This window comes from Suncus etruscus, chromosome 4, assembly GCF_024139225.1.
Source record: "Suncus etruscus isolate mSunEtr1 chromosome 4, mSunEtr1.pri.cur, whole genome shotgun sequence".
Taxonomy (NCBI): Eukaryota; Metazoa; Chordata; class Mammalia; order Eulipotyphla; family Soricidae; genus Suncus; species Suncus etruscus.
Window position 1 is genome coordinate 81,343,395 of NC_064851.1, and position 22,460 is coordinate 81,365,854.

The following is a 22,460-nucleotide window of genomic DNA, read 5'->3' on the forward strand; positions in this document are numbered from 1 at the left end:
AAGTAAGTGTCATCAAAGAAAGGAGGAGTTGAGGTCTTTAGAAAAGAAGAGCGCACAGCTTGTAATGTGGTATAGAGGGACCAGAGTCTCCCTAATTGACCTATTCTCACTCAGAGACAGCAGGAGAGCCTGCTAGGATCCCAGTCACTTGAAACCAGAAATCCATCATCAACCACAGACTCTTTAATTCAGAAGTTGTTGACTCAAACATGCATAAATTGTTCTCATGCTGGCAAAATTGCTTGCAGGCCAAGAAAAGGAGACGTGAAAGTGATTGTCAGGCTCTGTGATTTGTTCTACCGCTAAATTGTCAGGGGGCTTTGGGAAGGTTACTAAGCTTCATTGAGTTCTGATTTCACCCCGCTTTCTCACCAAAACATTGATACTGGTGTTGTAGAGTGTATATGTGTATATACATACACATATGCATGTATATACATATCTGTAAAGTGTGAGGAATGAATTTGATGGGAAAGCCCCAAGTGAAAGGCTTGGAGCACAGTAGGCATTCAGAAAATTTTACCTTCCATTCTATTTCCTACTTCTCAGTAGGTCTGTGTTTTAAAGCATCTGTGTTTTAGAAAATTTCTGACATGGGATGATTGAGATAATATAAGAGCTAAGAGCCTTCATATGGTCAACCCAAGTTTGATACCCAGCACTGCAAATCGTTCCCTGAGTTCCACCAGAAGTGATCCCTGAGTGCAGAGGCATGAGTAAGCCCTGAGAACTCCCAAGCTCAAAAACCCAAACCCCAGAATACAGAAAACTCCTGACAGGGAGAGAGAAAGACAGAGACACAGAGTCAGAGTATCATTTATAGTTAAAACACATCCTATTCTAGACACTCTGCCCTTGCATACATTTATTTTTGAAATTATATTGACTTAAATTTCCCTTAGAGGTGGGAGGAGAAATATAAGCCTGAAATTATACCTAGCTTATCTGTGGTTAAACATTGAAAATGGGGAAGGTCTAAACAACATTAGTGCTTCCTCCACATGAACTGATGAAGACCTAGAGGCAGCAGTTGCATGGTGGCTAGGGCAGCCTAACTTGCTCCTTTACCTCTTACTATGCAAGCATCAAGGAGTGGTTGTTGTCTTATCTCTGACTGATGTTCATCTGCACGCCTATATTTGTTGCAGCACTACTCACAATAGTCAGAATCAAGAAACCACCCGAGTGTCTGAGAACAGATGCAAGGATAAAGAAACTGGTATATTTATACAATGAAATATCATGCAGCTGTTAAGAAAATGAAGCCAGGGGCCGGAGAGATAGCATGGAGGTAGGGCATTTGCCCTGCATGCAGAAGGATGGTGGTTCGAATCCTGGCATCCCATATGGTCCCCCAAGACTGCCAGGAGCGATTTCTGAGTGTAGAGCCAGGAGTAACACCTGAGCACTTCTGGGTGTGACCCAAAATCAAAAAGAAAAAAAAAAGGAAAAAAAAGGAAAATGAAGCCATAAAATTTGTTCATACAGGCACATGGATGATGTGGAAAATATTATGCTGACTATAGCCATATAATGATCACACTCATTTGGAGAATATAAAAATAGATAGTATGCTAATTATACCCAAAAACAATAGAGACAAGGACAATGGTAAAAGGAGAATATCATGGAGGACTGGTTCACAGGAGAAAGCTTGCAACAAAAGTGGGGGATCCCAGGAACAGCTTGGCACCCACCTACATGCTGGCCCAGGGCGCCTGGTGCCTGCTGTTAGCTGTAGATGAGCGGTCCTCCTGCGACTTCCAGTGCATGAGTGGTCTTCTTCTTCAAGCACTACACCGAGGTGCAGAGACTGCTCTAGGAAGACATATCAAAAAGAAAGAGAATGTGATCTACTTAGCAAACCATTGAAGCGTAGCAGACTGGATCATCTCCAACATTCTGTCCATCTGGCCAAATGCTCTGGGCCACATGCGCTCGTGCTCATTTCTTTCAGCACCAGGGCATCTACTTCATGTGAAGCCAAGTGCCAAGTTCAATGAGAAAGAGATGTAAGGGAAGCTGCTAAGCTACATGCAGGAGGGGACCCCAAAGTCTCTTGTGATTTTTCCAGAAGGACAAGGTCTAACCCAGAGGTGATTTCAGATAGCCAAGCATTTGCTGCTCAAGAAGGCCTCCCGGTGCTGTAGCTTGTGCTGATGCCTCATAGCCAGGAGACCCACGTGGCTTTTGACTACAGGAAGAGCTGCTTAGAGGTCCTCTGCCACATCGCTGTGGTTTCTGAGGACATGACAGGCGAGAAGGGGCAGCGGAAGGAGGTTTTCACAGTGACTAGATTTCTCTGCAAAGAATGTCCCAAAATCCACATCTACTTGGCCTGAGTTGACAGGACAAATGTTCTGGAGGAGCAGCTGTCCACAAAACATGGCTGAAAAAGTGCTTTGAGGTCAAAGACAAGTTGCTAATAGAATTCTACAACTCACAAACAAATAACAAAAAATACCCTGTCACACACTCCCCTTTTCTTTGTTTCTGTTTTTTTTTGGGGGGGGGCACACCTAGTGACACTCAGGGGTTACTCCTGGGTTGGGGGACCATATGGACGCCGGGGGCTAAAGCCGGCAAGGCAGATACCTTACCACTGTGCTACCACTCTGGTCCCCACATTTTTTTTTATTGGATTTTTAAAAATCTTTTATCTTTTAAATTTGGGCTCCTGCCTTTTTCAGAGAACCTTGGGACATGGATTACTTTATTTTATCACATATTCCCACATTTTTCTATAAAACTAAGAAGAAAGGATCAAAGAAAGGCTGGACCCCAAGCAGAGGAATAGGTTCCCTGGGGAGAACTTCCAGTCCACCCCGAGTCTTCAGAAGACCACGAGCCTGCTGATGACCGAGGCTGGCTGGAAGCTGTATGGGAAGACCAAGTCTCCAGGACCCTCCTCAGCTGCCTGTGGATCCCTGTGCATGCATGATCATGCGTGGGGAACCCAGCAGCGAGTGCCTTTAGTGGCTGGCAGAGTGTAAGGAAAGCCTTGTTGGCTGAGCTGGGGAGGTTCCATTTCTGACTGGAGCCAAAGCTGCTGATTTTGGGGATGACCTTCCATGGCCCAGCCACTTGGTGCTGATGTGGCTGAAGTGGCTCCCGGAAATGGTGCTAATAGTCAGAGACCACCTTTGATCATGTAAAATGCAAAAGGGAGATTATTTCAGCATGCTGGGGCCAGTCATATAAAAAGAGCAAAGCCCTGCGTGAAACTAACAGGCAGCTAATATAGGGTTAACAGGCTTTAGCAGGCTAAGTATTTCATTGGTTAATACACACAGTTTAACTTCCACAGTATACATGATTGGTTCAATTTTCATTTTCATTCACTTCGTCCATCCCTTACACAGGTGTCTCACATCTCACAGATGACCTAACTCCTGCCCACCATCCCTTTATCTGGTATGATACCATTTGGGCTGGAAAACAGAATGTCCTTTATAACAAGGAGGCCTTGGCTACTCTACAGTACAAGCTGACATCTCTTTTTCCTGAAATTTGGCCTGGGAATGAGAGGGGGAGCAAAATCTGAGAAGGGAGGAGGAAGGGGTGAGTAAACTTTCAAGCAGATTCAGGCTTGTTGCTCATTAAGGCGAGTTAGAGCTTCAGGGTCTGGAGTCTCACAGCACATGGACACAGCCTCGGAGATGCTCTTTTCTATTGTGCTTACTTTTGGTTTTAGTCTGCATTTGTCTCATCAGAGTCATCCTCACCAAGTCTTTCGTGTCTGGCATTGTTGGGCTGGGTTTTCTGGAACCAGTGATATATTCTTCATGAGCACCGAGGAGGGGCCAGGAGAGCGAATCTCAGGCAAGCCCTGAGATTCTGTGGGTGAATAGCGCCCTGACTAAGCACCACTATCCTGTTCCAGTGTCTGAAACAGGAGCAGTCGGTCAAGTGGGACCCCGGGTCATCCTCAGAAATCTACATTCCCGTAGCCCTGTGCCATAAGTACTGGAGGCCAGAGGGTCCCGCCTGCTTTTCTGCCAGAACAATCAGTGTCCACCTGGGCCAGCCTCCAGCCTGGCGATGACAGGGCCCACCTGTGATCTGCACCCTCCTGTGGCCTCAGCAGCTGGAGAAGCTCTGTTGGCCCTTGGGGAGGTGGGAAACTCACCTATGTTTGTGCCCAGCTGCTCCATGTTGGCCAGTATGGGGTCTGTGGGGAGCTATAGCCCCGCGTATCCCCCAATCCAGATACGCATTCAGGATGTGCCCCCTCCCCAAGACAGTGCAGGCCTCTGTGCCTGTGACAGGAGCTTTCCCAGAGGTGGGGTCTGCTTGGGGTCTCCAGTTTTGGGGTTGACAACCTCTGCTCCCGGCTGATCAACTTAGGGTGCCCATGTGTGTTCAAGCCTCAAACCCCCCCTCCCCCCCCCAGTGAATGAGACAGGGAAACGTGTACAGCTGGGCTGGTGACAACCAACACACACTTGCTTCCCACAGCAGCCAAGGCCAGGCAGACTTGGGAAAAGCGATTTGATTCCAAATTGCTATGTTCTTGGCAACTTCCAGTGTGTCTCTGTGTCTTCATCGCGTTCTTGTTTCTGTAACCTTCCCAATGGGCCAGTCTGTTTCCTAAGTAGGTAAAAAATAAATGCACGTAGGACGTCTTTGATGACTACGGAAATGCTAAAACTCCCCTTTTAGGAAGCTCTGTGGAGGCTCCAGGTCATTCCTTGAATGACTCCGCTTCTGATCTTGCTAAGGTTTGTAAAACACCTGTTAAAAATGTTATCAAAATATTTAGAAAACTGGACGCTCCCCCCCCTTTTTTTTTTTTTTGTAGTTTTTGGGTCACACCCGGCTATGCTCAGGGGTTACTCCTGGCTATCTGCTCAGAAATAGCTCCTGGCAGGCACGGGGGGTCCATGTGGGACAACGGGATTTGAACCAACCACCTTAGGTCCTGGATCGGCCGCTTGCAAGGCAAACGCCGCTGTGCTATCTCTTCGGCTCCTGGACACTCCCTTTTAACATAGATTAATATGACCTAAATTATTCTTTGCTGAGATTAAATCCCTGTGTTTCCCTGCCAACCCCTCGCCCATGTCTCTTGAGTTGTTGTTTTATGACTATTGCTGTTATACCTTATATAGAAGTTTTCCTTCATAGGGCCGCCAGTGCTGAGCTTGTGTCCGTTATTTTCAGGAAAGGGGTTATGTAGATGAAAGTAAAAATAAATAAATAAATAAAATCTTCCACCCTCTTAAAAAGATGGGGGAATGCAGTTAGGGCAGAGAAAATACCACTATAAAAATAATAGTTAGACATGACCACTCTGGACAAGCACTGGGTACTGAAAGGAGGTAATATGCACAACACCCCTTTAGTGACAATATTGTAAGCTGTAGAAAAAAAACAACAGAAGAATGAGAAAGATAATTAAAATTTCTACCACAGAGGCAGGCAGAGGAAATTAGAAACATTGGTGATGGGAAATGTACACTGGTGAAGGGATGAGTGTTGGACATTGTATGACTGAAACCAATCATAAAAAACTTTGCAATTGTATCTCACAGTGATTTAATTCTTAAAAATTATTAAAAAAAAAAAAGAAAATATAGGGGCCGGAGAGATAGCATAGAAGTAAGGCATTTGTCTTTCATGCAGGAGGTCATTGGCTCAAATCCCAGCATCCCATATGGTCCCCCGTGCATGCCAGGAGCAATTTCTGAGCATGGAGCCAGGAGTAACCCCTGAGCACTGCCAGGTGTGACCCAAAAACCACAAAAAAAAAAAAAAAAAAAAAAAAAGAAAGAAAGAAAGAAAGAAAAAAGAAAAAATATACCATAAAATGACATAACATTTTAAGAATAGGAATTATCCATGTAGAATATAGCATTCCCCTCTCCCCAAATTAAAGGAAGCCTTTCAGGTTGGTCTGGAAGTTAGGAGGGAAATCAGGCCAGAGAGAACATAGAAGCCTATTAGAAGAAAAAAAAAAAAAAAAAAAAGCCACCAGAGAGCTTGGACAGTGGAATAAGGTATTTTCTTACCTATCTATATTGAATTCTTACTCTAGTAAGAGGTGTTTTTATTTTTATTAAAAAAATTTTTTGCGGGGCCGGGTAGGTGGCGCTGGAGGTAAGGTGTCTGCCTTGCAAGCGCTAGCCAAGGAAGGACCGCGGTTCGATCCCCCGGCGTCCCATATGGTCCCCCCAAGCCAGGGGCGATTTCTGAGCACATAGCCAGGAGTAACCCCTGAGCGTCAAACGGGTGTGGCCCAAAAACCAAAAAAAAAAAAAAAAAAAAAAAAAATTTTTTGCAGTAAAAGTGATTGAATCCAAGTATACACAGGTAAGCCATGCCATCTAGTACTGAAACATATCCATGTTTTATTTGTAATCTTCATGATTAGAACTTCATTATAAGTTAGACTCAAGGACTGGAGAGATAGCACAGCAGTAGGGTGTTTGCCTTGCACGAAGACGACATGGGATGGACCCAGGTTCAATCCCAGGCATCCCATATGGTCCCCTGACCCTGCCAGGGGCAATTTCTGAACGCAGAGTCAGGAATAACTCCTGCGCACCTCTGGGTGTGGCCCACAAAATAAAACAAACAACAACAAAAAGTTAGACTCAGTAACTTTACCAATTTACAGTTCAGGAAAAAAACCTAATGTAGTTCAGTGACTTACCTGAGGTCATACAACTAGAAGGGACTGGCCAAAACTTATACCCAAGTTAGCTCTTGACCTGTCTTCCCAAAAGCAGAAAAAAATTAAGCTTCTAAACTTCTTATTAATTTTTCCTTTTTTAATTAAAATATCCATTTATATCTTTATTTTTACAGACACCATAAAAATAGTGTTCCAGAACTTCTGTTTTTATTAAAGTCTTGCTATTCAGCCTCACTTTTCTGCTTTTCCACCAGTGATTTGTATTGATACAAAGCATTCTGCTTCTCAGGTTAATTCTATATTACTTTCTCTTAGCCAACCACAGTGTAGACACAGAATGCTGGCTTTTTTTTTTCTCCCCTGCTCTGCACATAGAAGTATGTAGTTCTCTAATCTAGATGCTCAGTGATGACTGGCAAACAAAACTGAAGCTTAGACTGCCTGGTTGAAGAAGTGTGTTGCATCAGCTCATAGATACAATTCTCTGAATTAAATCTTTATTTGTTGTTCCTGTTTCATTTTTGGGCCACACCTTTTGGTTTTCAGGGGAGTTAACAAGCTTGGGGTTACTCCTAGTGCTGCTTTGGTGGGAATGGTGACTAGGAAGTCGCAAGGTTAGAACCACAATATCTTGCATGCTATATTATGTGGGGTCTCAGCTTGATATTCCTTCTTGATATCTGTATTTTCAGAGTACACTTTAAGTGAAATGACCTTATACTCATTAATAAATACACAACCTTTTCATTTACATGGATAAATATTACTAGTATTTCATTTTATGATTTAAAGCATTTTAAGCATTAGATTAGCATATTAACAAGCATGTTGACTTGTCTCCTTTAATTATGCAAAAAGCTATTTCTTTTTTGCTCATAATGTGGAGGCTGATTGGGAAAATTTTATTTTATTGCTCATAATCTTACCCTAGTGCTATCTAAATCACTACTTTGTGATTTGGCATCTATAATTTATTGTTTTCCTCTGCTATTAGATAAAAATGCCCTTTAAAGCATTTCACTGCAAGGTGACATAAGAAACAGCAAAATTCTAGAAAAAAGAAATGAGCAAGAGTCATTAAAGAATAATGAAAGATGATTTATATAGCATGCAGTGTCAGGGCTGCCCAGTTTAACAATATAATCATTCCAAGTCATTTTCAGAAGTTATTTAAATTTCAGCACCTAATTTTCATCATCATCTTTATAGAATAACAAAATGCAACTCTATGAGCAAAACTTTATTTCACTTCATTGGGTTCTGCTAACATAAGACTAAACCAATAGGTTTTTTGATAATATTTTTTGATAATAAAATAATAAAATAAAATTTTTGGCTCTGTGCTTGGGGGACTATATGGTACCAGGATCAAATCTGGGCCTCCTGCATGCAAAGTATGTATTTGCCCAAGGAAATATCTCTCCTGCTCCTGAAACAAGACATTTTAAAACACAGCAAGCCCAGACTCCTGTGCAGCTGTATGATTTTAATATTCTACTGATGATGTTAGAGTCCTTAGCTCCTGGAGACAATGTTACCTTTTGCATGCTGATGTTCCAAGGAATATTTTAGGCCATTTATTATTTTTGAGTCATAACTTCATTGCCCTAGTTCCTAAAGGGAGGGAGGGTACCAGAATTTAAGAATGAAAATATTGAAAGGATAATTTCTTTTTTTATTAGCATTTTATATATATATATATATATATATATATATATATATATATATATATATTTGGGTTATACCTGTCAGTGCTCAGGGGTTATTCCTGGCTCTATGCTCAGAAATCACTCCTGGCAGGCTCAGGGGACCATATGAGATGCCTGGATTTGAACCACTGTCCTTCTGCATGCAAGGCAAACACCCTACCTCCATGCTATCTCCTGGTCCCTATCATATATATATTTATTAATATCTTTATTTAAACACCTTGATTACAAACATGATTGTACTTGGGTTTCAGTCATGTAAAGAACACCCCTCTTCACCAGTGCAACATTTCCATCACCAATGTCCCAAATCTCTCTATTCCCCACCCCACCCCTATACTCTAGACAGGCTTTCTACTTCCCTCATTCATTCACATTGTTATGATAGTTCTCAAAGTAGTTATTTATCTAACTTCACTTATTACTCTGTGGTGAGCTTCATGTTGTGAGCTGGACCTTTCAGTTCTCCTCTCTTTTGTCTCTGACAATTATTGTAAAAATACCTTTTATTTTTCTTAAAACCCATAGATGAGTGAGACAATTTTGCACCTATCTCTCTCCCTCTGACTTATTTCATTCAGCATAATAGAATCCATGCACATCCATGTATAGAAAAATTTCATGACTTCATCTCTCCTGATGGCTGCATAATATTCCATTGTGTATATGTACCACAGTTTCTTTAGCTATTCATCTGTTGAAGGGCATCTTGGTTGTTTCCAGAGTCTGGCTATTCTAAATAGCACTGCAATGAATATGGGTGTGAGGAAGGGATTTTTGTATTGTATTTTTGTGTTCCTAGGATATATCCCTAGGAGTGGTATAGCTGGATTGTATGGAAGCTCAATTTCCAGTTTTTGGAGGAATCTCCGTATCGCTTTCCATAAAGGTTGGACTAGACAGTATTCCCACCAGCAGTGAATAAGAGTTCCTTTCTCTCCACATCCCTGCCAGCACTGCTTGTTCTCATTCTTTGTGATGTGCACCAGTCTCTGTGGCATGAAATGGTACCTCGTAGTTGTCTTGATTTGCATCTCCCTGATGATTAGTGATGTGGAGCATTTTTTCATGGGTGAATAGTTTCTCCCACTCAGTGGGTGGCTCTTGTATCCTGGGCACTATGTCCTTTGAGGTGCAGAAGCTTCTCAGCTTAATATATTCTCATCTGTTTATCTCTCTTCCACTTGTTTGGAGAGTGCTGTTTCCTTCTTAAAGATGCTTTAGGTCTCAATGTCATGGAGTGTTTTACCTATGTATTGTTCTATATACTTTATGGTTTCAGGTCTGATATCAAGTTCTTTAATCCAATTGGATTTTACCTTCGTACATGGTGTTAGCTGGGGGTGAGTTCACTTTTTTGCAAGTGACTAACCAGTTGTGCCAACACCACTTGTTGAAGAGGCTTTCCTTGCTCCATTTAGGATTTCTTGCTCCTTTATAAAAAAAAAAAAATAGGTGATTGTATGTCTGGGGAACATTCTATGAGTACTCAAGCTTATTCCACTGATTTGAAGGTCTGTCTTTATTCCAATACCATGCTGTTTTTATTATTATATTTTAACTTTAAACACCATGGCTACAAGGTTGTTCATAACCCAGTTGTTTTTATTTCACAGATAAAGTTGTTCATGATTGACTTCCAGTTATACAATATACAACAGCCTTCACCAATACACATTTCCCGCCACTAATGTCCTCAGTTTCCCTCTCATCCTCCCCAATGCCCTCTCCCCTTCTTTTCTCTGAGGCATACATTTTTCTTCTCTTTCTTTCTTTCTCTCTTTCTTCCTTTTCTGTTTTTTTGTTTGTTTGTTTTTGAGTCACACCCAGTGACACTCAGGGGTTACTCCTGGCTGTGTGCTCAGAAATTGCTCCTGGCTTGGGGGACTAAATGGGACAGCGAGGTATCGAACTGTGGTCCATACTAGGTCAGCCTCATGCAAGGCAAATGCCCTACTGCTGTGCCACCGCTCCAGCCCTTCTCTCTTCCTTTTCTTAGGAAAATCTCTCTTGGTGTAACCATCAACCTAATCTAATCTGAGGTTTTACTTATCTGTGTCATCAGGGACCTGAAAATATGCCTTTTGGTGCCCATGGTGGAAGAACTACAAACAGCGTTAAAGAAAAATACTGTTTAGCTCAAATAATATTTTATTTTATTTTATTTTCAGTTTTTGGGCCACACCCAGTGATATAGAGGTTACTCCTAGCTCTGAACTCAGGAATTAGTCTTCAAGACTGTAAGGGATGCCAGGGTTAGAAACTGGGTAGGCTGCTTACAAGGCAACCACCTTACCCATTGTACTCTCTCACACACTCATATAATATTTTAATAAAAAGAATATAATTTGGGAAAATGTGGGTATATGCATTCAGAATTTAAAAAAATGGTTTAAAAGGTTATATTTTTATTTCTATTTTGTTTAAATTCTATGTAATCTAAAGGACTAAATTGTCCTATATTTAAGACATCGGAAGCCAGATGATGAAGGTCTGTGATGAAAAATATGGTATGATTTTGGTAATTGGCTTTATATGATAGCTATTTTGTCACTTAAAGACTTAAATCAAATTTAACAAAGGCTTTTGAGAGGAAATGGTTAAAGAAGCATGTTTTGTGACCAGAAAAGCCACAGTAAAGTATTTTAATTAGTAATAAATGAGAAAAATGCTATACTTTCCTAGAATGGTCAGAAAGTCAAACTCTTGACTCTGTGCTACCCAACTCTGGCTAAACCAATAAAACAAGTCAGTCTATATTGGTGTGAATTTAACAGTTACTGCCAAGTCTTGCCATTTCTCAGCAGAAAAGATCAAGAGTTTCTTCACCAGAGACTTTCGTCAGCCACATTTTCAAGTAAGCAGTTGAGGTGCTTGTGGGCCTCCAATGTCAGCTTTCTAGTCTACCAGGGACAATTCAATAAATATACAAAAGACAAAGCTGACATTTTAAAAAGTCTTCTCAGAAAGACTAAGCTCTCTTGCTATTAAAGAATTAATCTTTCATTATCCAGATTATAGCTTCTATTTTCCTTAAATTCAGTCAGATTCTAAATTTGTGATACTCATTGGTATACAAGAAAAATAATTCGAACCTCAAACATTTTACAGATTACAACTTTTTCCCTCCTTCCCTCCCTCCCTCCCTCCCTCCCTCCCTCCCTCCCTCCCTCCCTCCCTCCCTCCCTCCCTCTCTCCCTCCCTTCCTCCCTTCCTCCCTTCCTCCCTTCCTCCCTTCCTCCCTTCCTCCCTTCCTCCCTTCCTTCCTTCCTTCCTTCCTTGCTTTTTTTTCGTTTTTGGGTCACACCCGGCAGCTCTCAGGGGCTAATCCTGGCTCTATGCTCAGAAATCGCTCCTAGCAGGCTTGGGGGACCATATGCCATATGGGATATGGGATTTGAACCACCATCCTTCTGCATGCAAGGCAAACACCCTACCTCCATGCTATCTCTCTGGTCCCTTTGTCTTGGTACTTTTAACTAATGAATATCTTTTAATATTTCTTAGCAAAGCCATGTTGCTGGCATATGGGGTTAACTGGGAAACTGGGGCTATGAAAGGAGTCACTGCATTCAGTCAAAACCTTATTCACTTTTTAATTTCTTTAATGATGGTATTTTGATCTGCCTTGTTTGTTGGGGGCAGGGGAAGGGTTATCATGCAGCTGCAAGGCTTAGTCCTGGCTCTGTGTTCAGCTCTGAGTTCAGGGATCACTATTGGTGGACTTTAGAACCATATGTAGTGTGTGTATGTGTGTGTGCATGGGGGTTGGGGGTATTGAACCACGATCAGCCACTTGCAAGGTAAGTGCTCTCTCTCCAGCGGTGCTCTCTCCCTGCCCCTTTATTTAGCAGCTTCTCTCCTCTTCCCTTTGTTGTTGTTCTCATTGCTGCTGTGATAGCCAGGGATTGTCCACATCCTTGTTGCATATTTAGCTGTGGTGCTCTCCAGGGTTTCCTTCTTTTACTTGATTTTGCACTTGTACTTTCTGGGGCTTGCACTCCTAGTTGAGGCATCATTGTGATGGTAGTGAAAGATGGACACTGTGGTGCTCAGACACATGCTTAGAAGAGCTTCCATTTCCCATGCTTGCACACTATTTTTCTTGTGGTGTTTTGCACCTCTTTTTGTGGTTATTCATCTACCTGTCTGTGTTGTAGCCAAAAATAGCTTGTGGCATCAGAAATCATAGTTGAGCTGTCAGGTTCAATCTTAGTACATGTGAGACACTGAAGATTTGAACTCCTGACCATATATATACTAGCAGTGCCCCTGCACTATTAATCCTCCAGGCCCAATTGTTTTTGCTCACTGGAAAGTATGTGCCACCTACATGACCTTCAAAGTCTAGTCTACTGCCTGCCTCCAGCACAAAGTCTTTCCCAACAATTACCTATTCACCAAGAGCTTCTCATTGAGACCACATCAAACCTTATTTCCTGTGCAGCTATTAATGGTATTTGGTTATTTTATTATCTTATGCCACTTTTTTTCCTTTCCTTTCCTTTTTTTTTTTTTTTTTTTGGTTTTTGGGTCACACCTGGTGATGCTCAGGGGTTACTCCTGGCTCTGCACTCAGAAATTGCTCCTGGTTCTGGGGCCATATGGGATGCTGGAGGACTGAACCATTATCCATCCTAGGTTAGCCATGTAAGGCAAACACCCTACCACTGTGCCACCACTCCGGACCCTTTATGCCTCTTATTGATGGAGTTTTTTTAAACTTTATTTATTTATTTATTAATTGATTGGTTTGAGGGCCATACCAGGTGGTGCTCAGGAATTACTCCTGGCTCTGCACTCAGAAATCACCCTGGCAGGCTGGGGGACCACACAGGATGCCGGGAATCGAAGCAGCTCCCTCCTGGATTGGCCTCATGCAAGATAATCACCCCACCACTGTGCTATCTCTGTGGCCCCATTGATGGAGTATTTTTTTTTCCTAAAGTCAATGGCCATAGGATCCTCTCTTCAGCACTGTGCCCAGTATAGTAGTGTGTAAGATGACACCCAGCTATTAATCCAAAACAAAGGAATCCCCACATCTTTCTCTTCCCCTTAAACCTCTCCCTTGATATGTATAAGCCAATCTTCCCTCTCCTGGTGAATGGATATTGATTTAATCAAGGAAAAGTCAGTCCTAGCTTGGTGTGCTCAGAGATACCATGAAGTGAGAAGCAAACTGACTCTATGATTTTTTTTCCTGCCTTTGTGGACACCCTGCTTTCATCAGAACTGTTCATCTGAGGGTAGAAATGCAGTGTGTGGGGTTATCTCACAAACCATGGGAATTTATTTTACAACTGGTGTTTGCACAGCAACTGAAGACCTGAGAAGTTCCCAGTGATGGTGTGTGATTTAACCTTCAGTTGTTACAGCTTCCTTGAACTGGTCTGAGTATGCAGTGCCTTTTATAAGGACATTGGTGCGTGTGGCCCCTGTCCGGAATGTGGTAGAGGCCCCCTCAAGGCAGGACAGAAGCAAGCAGTGAAGGGGAAAGAGTTGAAGACTCTGAGCAGCATACTGCAACGAAGGCCCACCATCTTTCTTCTACTAAAGGTGTTTTGTGTGAGGACCTTGGCCCTCCAACCTACAGCAGCTTATTGAGGTCACTGACAGGGTAGAAGTCAAAGAGAAAGCCCCATTAGAGGGGGATCAACAGCAGGGAGATGAGCAGGTCTCTCACACAGATTCTGGCCCAGGAACTAAAAGGCCTTTCTGTTCTAGATAACCCAAGCAGCATACCTCTGAATGAGAAGATGGAAAAGATGGAGAATATGAGGAATCCAAATTCAGCCACAGCCCAGCTGAGGATAAGCTGCTTTCAGAAGCTTCTGCAACTTTCTTCTAGGTTAATCTCTCAATTCTATTTGAGTCAGTCATTATATTGCTGGTTAAACTGTGTGTTCTGGTTAAACTATGTGTTCTACCTGTATAGATTGTATACTATGGTATAGAACAAAATAGTTTTGTTCTATGCTCCACTGCAAACAGATCATTTTTATTCAGCTTTAGTAGTTTAATATTAGTTTTCACAGTTCTGGAGAAATGCATAACGTTAGATTGTTAATAGTGCCCTGCTATTCTACTGAATGTGTCTCAATTGCTGTGATGCTTGTGTATATTATTTAGCAAGTTATTCTCAAAATTATATCTGCTAAAATGTTCTAGTGTCTCTGTTCACAAGAATTGACACAAAAGGAAGTTGGATACTATAGATTCTTATTAAGTGGTCATTATAAGAATGTTTTAGCAAACTTATTTTTAAACTATATATACATGTGCAGAAATTTTTTGTTTTGTTTTGTTTTCTGGGTCACACCTGGTGATGCTCACGAGTTACTGGTGGCTTTGTACTCAGAAATCGCTCCTGGTTTAGGGGATCCTATGGAATGCTGGAGATTGAATCCCCATCCATCTTGGGTCAGTGATGTGCAATCAAATGCCCTACCACTATGCTACCACTCCGGCTTAGAAATGTTTTTATGTTTTTATTTAGAGAATTTTATGAAAAAGGAACTTGGGTGCTATAGACTCATATTACAGAGCTTGATGTAAGAATGTTTAAGCGTTTTCAAATTAAGTACATCTGCAGAAAATTTCTAATGTTTATGTTCAGAGAAGTCTATGAAAAAATATTGTGATATGTATAAGACAGAGATAGAAAAAGCTGATTGTTTTGAGAATGTTGTATTCAATATTTGACTTTTGACTCTTTTACAGCAAACATTTACTGTGCCTATACAAAATAACAACCAGTTTTTATAAATTCTGATCTTGGGTTTCTGCCTCTGGTAGAAACAGTAAAACAAAACTTTTGTAGCTTTTCTCTTTTTATTTTATTTTGTTTTAAATAGAGAGGATGGAATTTTAAGATGACACCCATCTATTAACCCAAAACAAAGGCGTTCCCCCATCTTTTTCTTTACCTTAAACCTCTCCTTTGATATGTATAAACCCACCTGGATGACTTAACCTTCCCCCTCCTGGAATGGGTATTGGTTTAATAAAGAAAGCATCAGTTCTGGCTTGGTGTGCTCAGAGGTACCATGAGGAGAGAAGCAAACTGACTCCATGATTCTTTCCTAACTGTTTTGGTTTATTACTCATTCACGGCTACCGTACCTTCATAAGATCCATCCACCTGGGGATAGAAATACGGTGCAACTCCTTGACTCCTGCAGATACCTAAACCTCTAGATACAGAGGTCTGATGTTATCACCCAGGAGGGAGCAGAAGTCTTCCTTACACCACAAAAGCACCAAGGGGAGAGTAAATGAACCTGAAAGGAGTCTATAGCTAATCCCATGACAATATACTTCAAGGGTGGAGAAACCCTGTATCTCTTAGGCAAAGGAAATTCCTTTTCGAATGACCCCAATATTTACTGTGCATCTGCAGGAGGGAAAAAAAAAAAGCACAAAACAATTTTTTTATTATTATTTACTTATCTATTTTTTTGTTGATTTCATGGTTGTGGTTTGGTTATTGAAGTGGATGTCTCCATTTATATTTATTTATTTATTTTCTTCTTTTCTTATGTGCTCTGCCACATTTTTTTTTATCTCAATACCATGGCTTTTATATGGTGCTTAACCTTTTGTTTTGTTTTGTTTGTTTTGATTTTTTTAGAATGCTCACTGGATATTTTATTTGACAGTTCTTTATGTACTGTTGTGGTGTTTCACCTTCTTTTTCCCCTTCGTCTCTCAAACCAAGGATGAAAGCATCCGCCCATTTCCAGAGTATCTGATTCTTTTTTTCTTTTTTTTCTCCAGGTTATTACTTTTCTCTTCTTCAAACAAAACTGCGTAACTTGAACTATCTAGTCCTGCCTCCCAATTGGGGGGGGGGAGGAAATAAGGGAGGTACCAAGACCAAATAGGTGTAAGACCACTAAGTAGTAAGGCACAGAGGGGACCACTTATTCTAGCAGCCCCGGGGGTAAGGGAAGAGGATATGGGAAGAAGGACGGGAACGGAAGTGGAGGGAGGACAATTCAGTGATGGAAATTCCCCTGATTTTATGTTAATATGTACCTAAAATATTATTGTCAATGATATGTAAGCCACTATGATTAAAATAAAAATTATATTTAATAAAAAAAGAAATATGGTGCATGAAGTGATCTCACAAACTGTGGAGATTTATCTTACAGAAGTGAACTAAAATTCTTTTCTCTCTTTTTTATTGGTTATTGAATCATCATGGGATACAGAGTTAAAAAGTTGTTGATAGTTGACTTTTAGTCATATAATGATCGAGATTTCATCCCTACCAGTGTTTATTTCCTGTTATCCATTTCCCCAATTACCCTCCCTTCTCCATCTTCCCCACTCCAACCCACAGCCTGCTCTATGGCATACTTCTCTCTCTCTCTCTCTCTCTCTCTCTCTCTCTCTCTCTCTCTCTCTCTCTCTCTCTCATTCATTCATTCTCTTTTTCCTGTTTCCCCTTTGTTCACTTTAGGCATTGCGAATTGCATTGCTACTACTGAAGGGGTATTATGCATATCACTTTACTTCCTTTCAGTTCCCTGTTCCTGGCTAGAGTGATCATTTCCAACTATTATTTATAGTAGTGGTTACTTCTCTGTCCTAACTGCTCTCTCCCCACCCCAATCATATTTATTATCTTTGGGTATTGTTCTTATACTATAGGTTTTTTTTTTTTTGGTATATCCCACAGATGAGTTCAATAATTTTATATCTGCCCCTCTCTTTCTGACTCATTTCATAATACACTCCCTGTCTATCCAAGCAAATTTCATGAATTCATTTTTCCTAGCAGCTACATAGTATTCTATTGTATAGATGCACCAGAGTTTCTTTATTCACTCATCTGTTCATGGGCAGTTGGGTGTTTTCCAGATTCTGGCTGTTGTGAATAGTGCTGCAATAAACAATGGGTAGTAGAAGCCTTTTTTGCATTGTGATTTTGGGCCTCTAAATATATTCCTAGGACTGGTATTTCTGGGTGAAATGGAAGGTTATTTTCTAGCTTTTTTGAGGAATATTTATCATATTGTTTTCCCAAAAAGCTGGACCAGTTGACCTTTCAACCAGCAGTGAATGTAAGTCCCTTTCTCCCCACATCCACTCCAGCTCAGAGCTGTTTTTATCATTTCTCCTATTAGCATATATACGGTTAGAGCCTGCAATTTTACTTTTCATTTTTACAATTACTGGCTGTCCCTTAGTGATGCAGAGCAATCACAAGAGCTACAGTTTGGAGCATGCCTACAACAGGTTTGTGACTTGCATTGTTTGGTTTATACATTACAGTTTTGTACCATCCATAAAAACTAGGAGACAAATAATGGCCCTGTGATTGGAGTCATTAGGAAACTACTAGTGAGTTTAAAGATGAAAAATAAAGCAATTAAGCAGATAAAAATATTTTTAAAACTGAGAGAAGCCATGGATATGCCTTAAAGGGCTGAAATGCAAGTCTGGCATGTAGAGTCTGCAGATTTAAGCAATGTATGCTCTCCTTATCACAAATGGGGCCCCATCCTGACTTAAGCGGCTCCAAAGCATCAGTGGGGGTGACCCTGAATCCATGAGCACTGTTTGGTAGTTCTTCCTCAAGACCTTCTCAACACACACCCCCTAAAAGGGTCCAGAGGACTAAACTAAGCAATATTGTTCTAATATAAGGATGTTTCTTCCTTTCACTTATTTTTGTACAGGGCCACACCAGCAGTGCTTAGGGCTCTTGGGCTCCTGCAATGCTAGGGCAATGGTGTGAATAAACTGCTGGAATGCAACCTTTGGTGCTTTAGAGCATGCAGTGCTAAGGATCAGACTTAGGGCCTTGCACATACTAAGCTTGTGCTTTACCACTTGAACTATCTCAAAGGCCCCCTTCCATTTGGTTGGTTTGTTTGGAGTGGGGCTTGCAAGGAATACTCAATAAGGAATCAGAGTGCTATTCTGGGTGATTCACAACTAACTGAGCCAGATGGTCCAGGGCCAGAGGCCAATTATGCAGTAGGGTGGACCTTCAATGTTGCACCTTGCAGTGTATAGAGCCCTGTGGTGCTGGGAATCAAATGGAGGTGTGGTCTTTGCTAACAAGGTATCTCCTCATCCCTTCCCACCTCTTTCCTTTTTTAAGGGAACAAAACAGACTCCTAAAAGCGTAATTAATGGATGATTACTTGCACATCCTAATATTTGCCCTTTAAGGGAAATGTAGACATAGAAACTGTCATTCTTATTTAAGTTAGAAATAAAATAGAAAGGCAGACACTTTTGGGAAAAGCAAACACCAAAGCCTAGAGACACAGGTGCATTGTATGCAGCAGTGAGAAATGACAGTGCAGAATGAGGAAGCCGTCCCTGATGCGATCTGTTGGCTCTGCCCTCAATGAGGCCATAAGATTTCCCATTTTATAGGCTGAGCTTCCCACTGGCAGCCACTGAAGCAGTTCATTATGCACATCCGTCACATGATCCACTTCATCAACCAAATGAAACTGGGAGAATAAGTCACTCTAACAAGATCCTTCAGTACACGCTTAAAAACTACTTACAGATGTACTCTTCCTCTGAGGGGATACAATGAGTTTCCTTGTACTGTGCCACAGCATACAGGAAATGCATAATAATGTCCATCCAAATTCAGGCATACTGGGAGGAAGCATGTGAAAAAGAAAGCAGTTCACAAAAACACACGTGGCTCTTGCAAAAGTCCAGGGAGGGGTTCATCCTTCTGTTTGTGATGTGATCACACAAGATAAAATTAAAGCCTCTTAAGTTCAGTTTATCACAAATGCTAATGTCCACACAGAGAAAGGAAAACACATCAGCACAAACACTGCTAATGCTTTCTTATTTATGCCTGTCATCGCTTCCTCTCAGCACTGTCAGATCTCCATTTGTGTGGTAACTTGAGCTACTTCGTGTGCTTTTATGACTAGCTGTGCACTCATTGGAAGATTGTGAATTCAGACATTGTCTGATGCAACCAAGCATCTCATCTTGAATCAGGAGCCGTTTTTGTTCACATTCACATCAGGTAGATGGCACGTGTTGTAGATGAGTCTAGAATTAGATTCACCTGCCAACATTAGTGCTTCCTATTTCAGTTAGGATGATCATTTACTCTGCCAACAAGTACTTATTGAATAGCCACCATGTGCCAGGAACTGGCCATGAATGCATTGTACCAAATTTCTGCCATCCTAGAGATTATATTATACAGAGAGGCATAAAGACAGTCAGCAAATATATAATGTCTGCTAGGACTGGTGAGGTGATATTGTGGCACTAAACAGTCCATAATTTCTGTAGCTTGAAACAGAAGAGTTTATTTTTCACTTACACTATAATTTAGTTGCAGGTCCATTGGCTTAAGTGCTGTGTTGCTTCTCTTTCAGGTCCAGTATATCTCATCTTTGTGGGTGAGGGATAATAAAAAGAGGTGAATTGTATACTGTCTCATGGGAATTATTCTTGGCTTGGCGCTCAAATCTTCTTAAAGTCCTATTATTTGCCAGGCATTTTCCTAAAGAACACAATATGCATCTAGTCATACATAAAGTTGGAAACTGGGAAAACGTGGGAAAAATTAACATTAAATTTCTACTAATTCACCATTGAAACTGCTAATATAGTTTTTACACACTAATCATATAGCCTTCTGATCTTTTTTAAATAAAATGTATAACTTTGGATTAAAAATATATTATTTATTTTGGGGTCATACTCGGTGGCACTCAAGGGTTACTCCTTGCTCTATGCTCAGAAATTGCTCTGGCAGGCTTGGGGGACCATTTGGGATGCCAAGGATCAAACCTAGGTTGGGGTTGCATGCAAGTCAAACACCCTACCTGTTGTGCTATTACTCTGGCCCCTTAATATCTTTTTTAAATGGTATTTTTCTCATAAAAAATAAATCAGAGATCTAGGGATTGCTCAGTGTCTTGCTAGCATCTGTCTTGCTAGCATGAAGCCTCAGGCTTCGATCCCAAGCACTGCTGTAGGTGTTGAGCACAGTCCTCTAGTTGAGTGGCCATTCCAGTAGCCTCAACAGAAGTTCATGATCTCTAACAAAGTGTGTGCAGCTCTTGCCATTATCACTACTTCCATGATAATGAGGGAAGGGAAGGGGAATTTAAAAAAAATAAAAATGAAAATTAATTTTAGGAAATACTCAGTATTTGTTGAATAAGTATTTGTATTTAATAATAGAACAATAAATTACAGAGATGCAAATTTTCTTTTTGGGGGGCACACCTAGCAGTGTTCAGGGATTACTCCTGGCTCTGCACTCAGGAATTACTTCTGGCAGTGCTTGGGGAACCATATATGATGCTAGGGATCAAACCTGCGTTGACTGTGCAAAGCAAAAACCTTACCTGCTGTATTACTATTCTGACCCTGATGCAAATTTTTTTTCATGAAAATCGTCAATGGAATCAATACCGAGAGAATATCACTGTTACAGTTTGGGTTATTGAATATAGTTTTGAATAATCAGCATAGTTTTACAAGTGTTCCACCACAAATGAGCTAATTTTTAAATGATGGCTTCCACTTTTTCTTTACTAATTACAGTCAATATGCTATTTTGTATATTCTTAAAATACTAAAAATGTAAAAGGTAAAAACTGAAAGTCATTTATTGTGCTACTGCTTAGAGATTTCTTGAGTTGTGACTTTTATCTTCCCCATAGTTCCTGAAGATCTTAGTATTATCCTATGTACTTTAATGGGGGAAGTCATCACTGACACATTTAAAACTCAGACCTCATCCAATTTTACCATGAGCCAACCAAGTATTTGATAGAAAAAGTATCTAGTTCAGATCCGCATTTATAATGATTCCTTCTTTCTATAAAACAAGATTAGACTTTCCTTTTTTGTTAGACTTGTCCTTTATTAGTCTCTATCAAACTAGCCTAGACTAGTTTTTAAATAGGACTAGGGCCAGAGCAGTGGCGCAAGCGGTAGGGCGTCTGCCCTGCAAGCACTAATCTAGGACTGACTGCAGTTCGATCCCCCGGTATCCCATATGGTTCCCCAAGCCAGGAGCGATTTCTGAGCACATAGGCAGGAGTAACTCCTCAGCATCACCAGGCGTGACCCAAAAACCAAAAAGAAAAAAGAAATAGGACTGCTACTTTTCAAACTGCCCTTCCATGTGTGTATCTACTTATGTAATACCAGTGACACCAGTTTCTCGACAAAGTAGAGGAATTTGTGCATATATTATTGATACTCTATCAGTAATGTGTCTTAATCTCAATAATGATTAGAAAACATGTAAAATAAAAATATAAAGTTATCTGGCTTATCTTGATGTGTATTTCATAATCATGCACTTTTAGCTTTGTATTTAAAGTGGGATTGGAACAATACAATCCTAAGTAAGATAAGATTTAACTCTAATGTGTGGGTAATCATTATATTGGCGTTCCTGCTATCAAAACAAAAATACTTTCTACTTGATAAAAATTATATTGCATGATCATACTAGTTATAAAGCTAAAACTGCTCTTTTTTAAAGATGCAATAGGTTTAGTCTCTTAATTTTTTAATAACTTAACTTTGATTTTCTATTTTCATAAAAATAGCTATGCTACTTTGTCATAGGCTAATGAGAAAAGAACTGGACTCACCTAATCCACAAAGGATGCATTCATGCAAAGTGAAGGCCAAATGAATCTTGGCACCCGCGAGAGTGAAGTCTTATAGTAGTTCAAATAGAGGGAAATGGCGAGAAAATTGAGTCATTACAGGTCACACAGTAGCAGAAGCTGAATAAAAAACAGCCAGGCAAAGGCAGTTACTTTGATTGAGTCTGTTTTTATATCACAAACCAACTTGCAAATAGTCTCCATAAAGATCTTTTTTTGGTTTTTGGGCCACAACCGGCCATGCTCAGGGCTTACTCCTGGCTCTGTGCTCAGAGATTTCCTGGTCGGGCTTGGAGGACCAAATGGAGTGCTAGGGATCAACCTAAGTCAACTGCTTGCATGACAAGCACCCTGATTGCTGTGCTCTCTCTTTGCTCCCTCCCCATAAGAATATTTTATTAGAAGCCTTTAAAAATTAGCAATATTATATTTTGGAGAGTGCCATTTTAAAATCAGTTACACCAATTA

The 22,460-nt window shown here is 40.7% G+C and overlaps 1 pseudogene; it reads left to right on the forward strand.

The window, feature by feature from the left end:
• Nucleotides 1-1,608: 1,608 nt before the first annotated feature.
• Nucleotides 1,609-2,941, forward strand: LOC126007123 (1-acyl-sn-glycerol-3-phosphate acyltransferase epsilon-like; annotated as a pseudogene).
• The last annotated feature ends 19,519 nt before the right edge of the window (nt 2,942-22,460 follow it).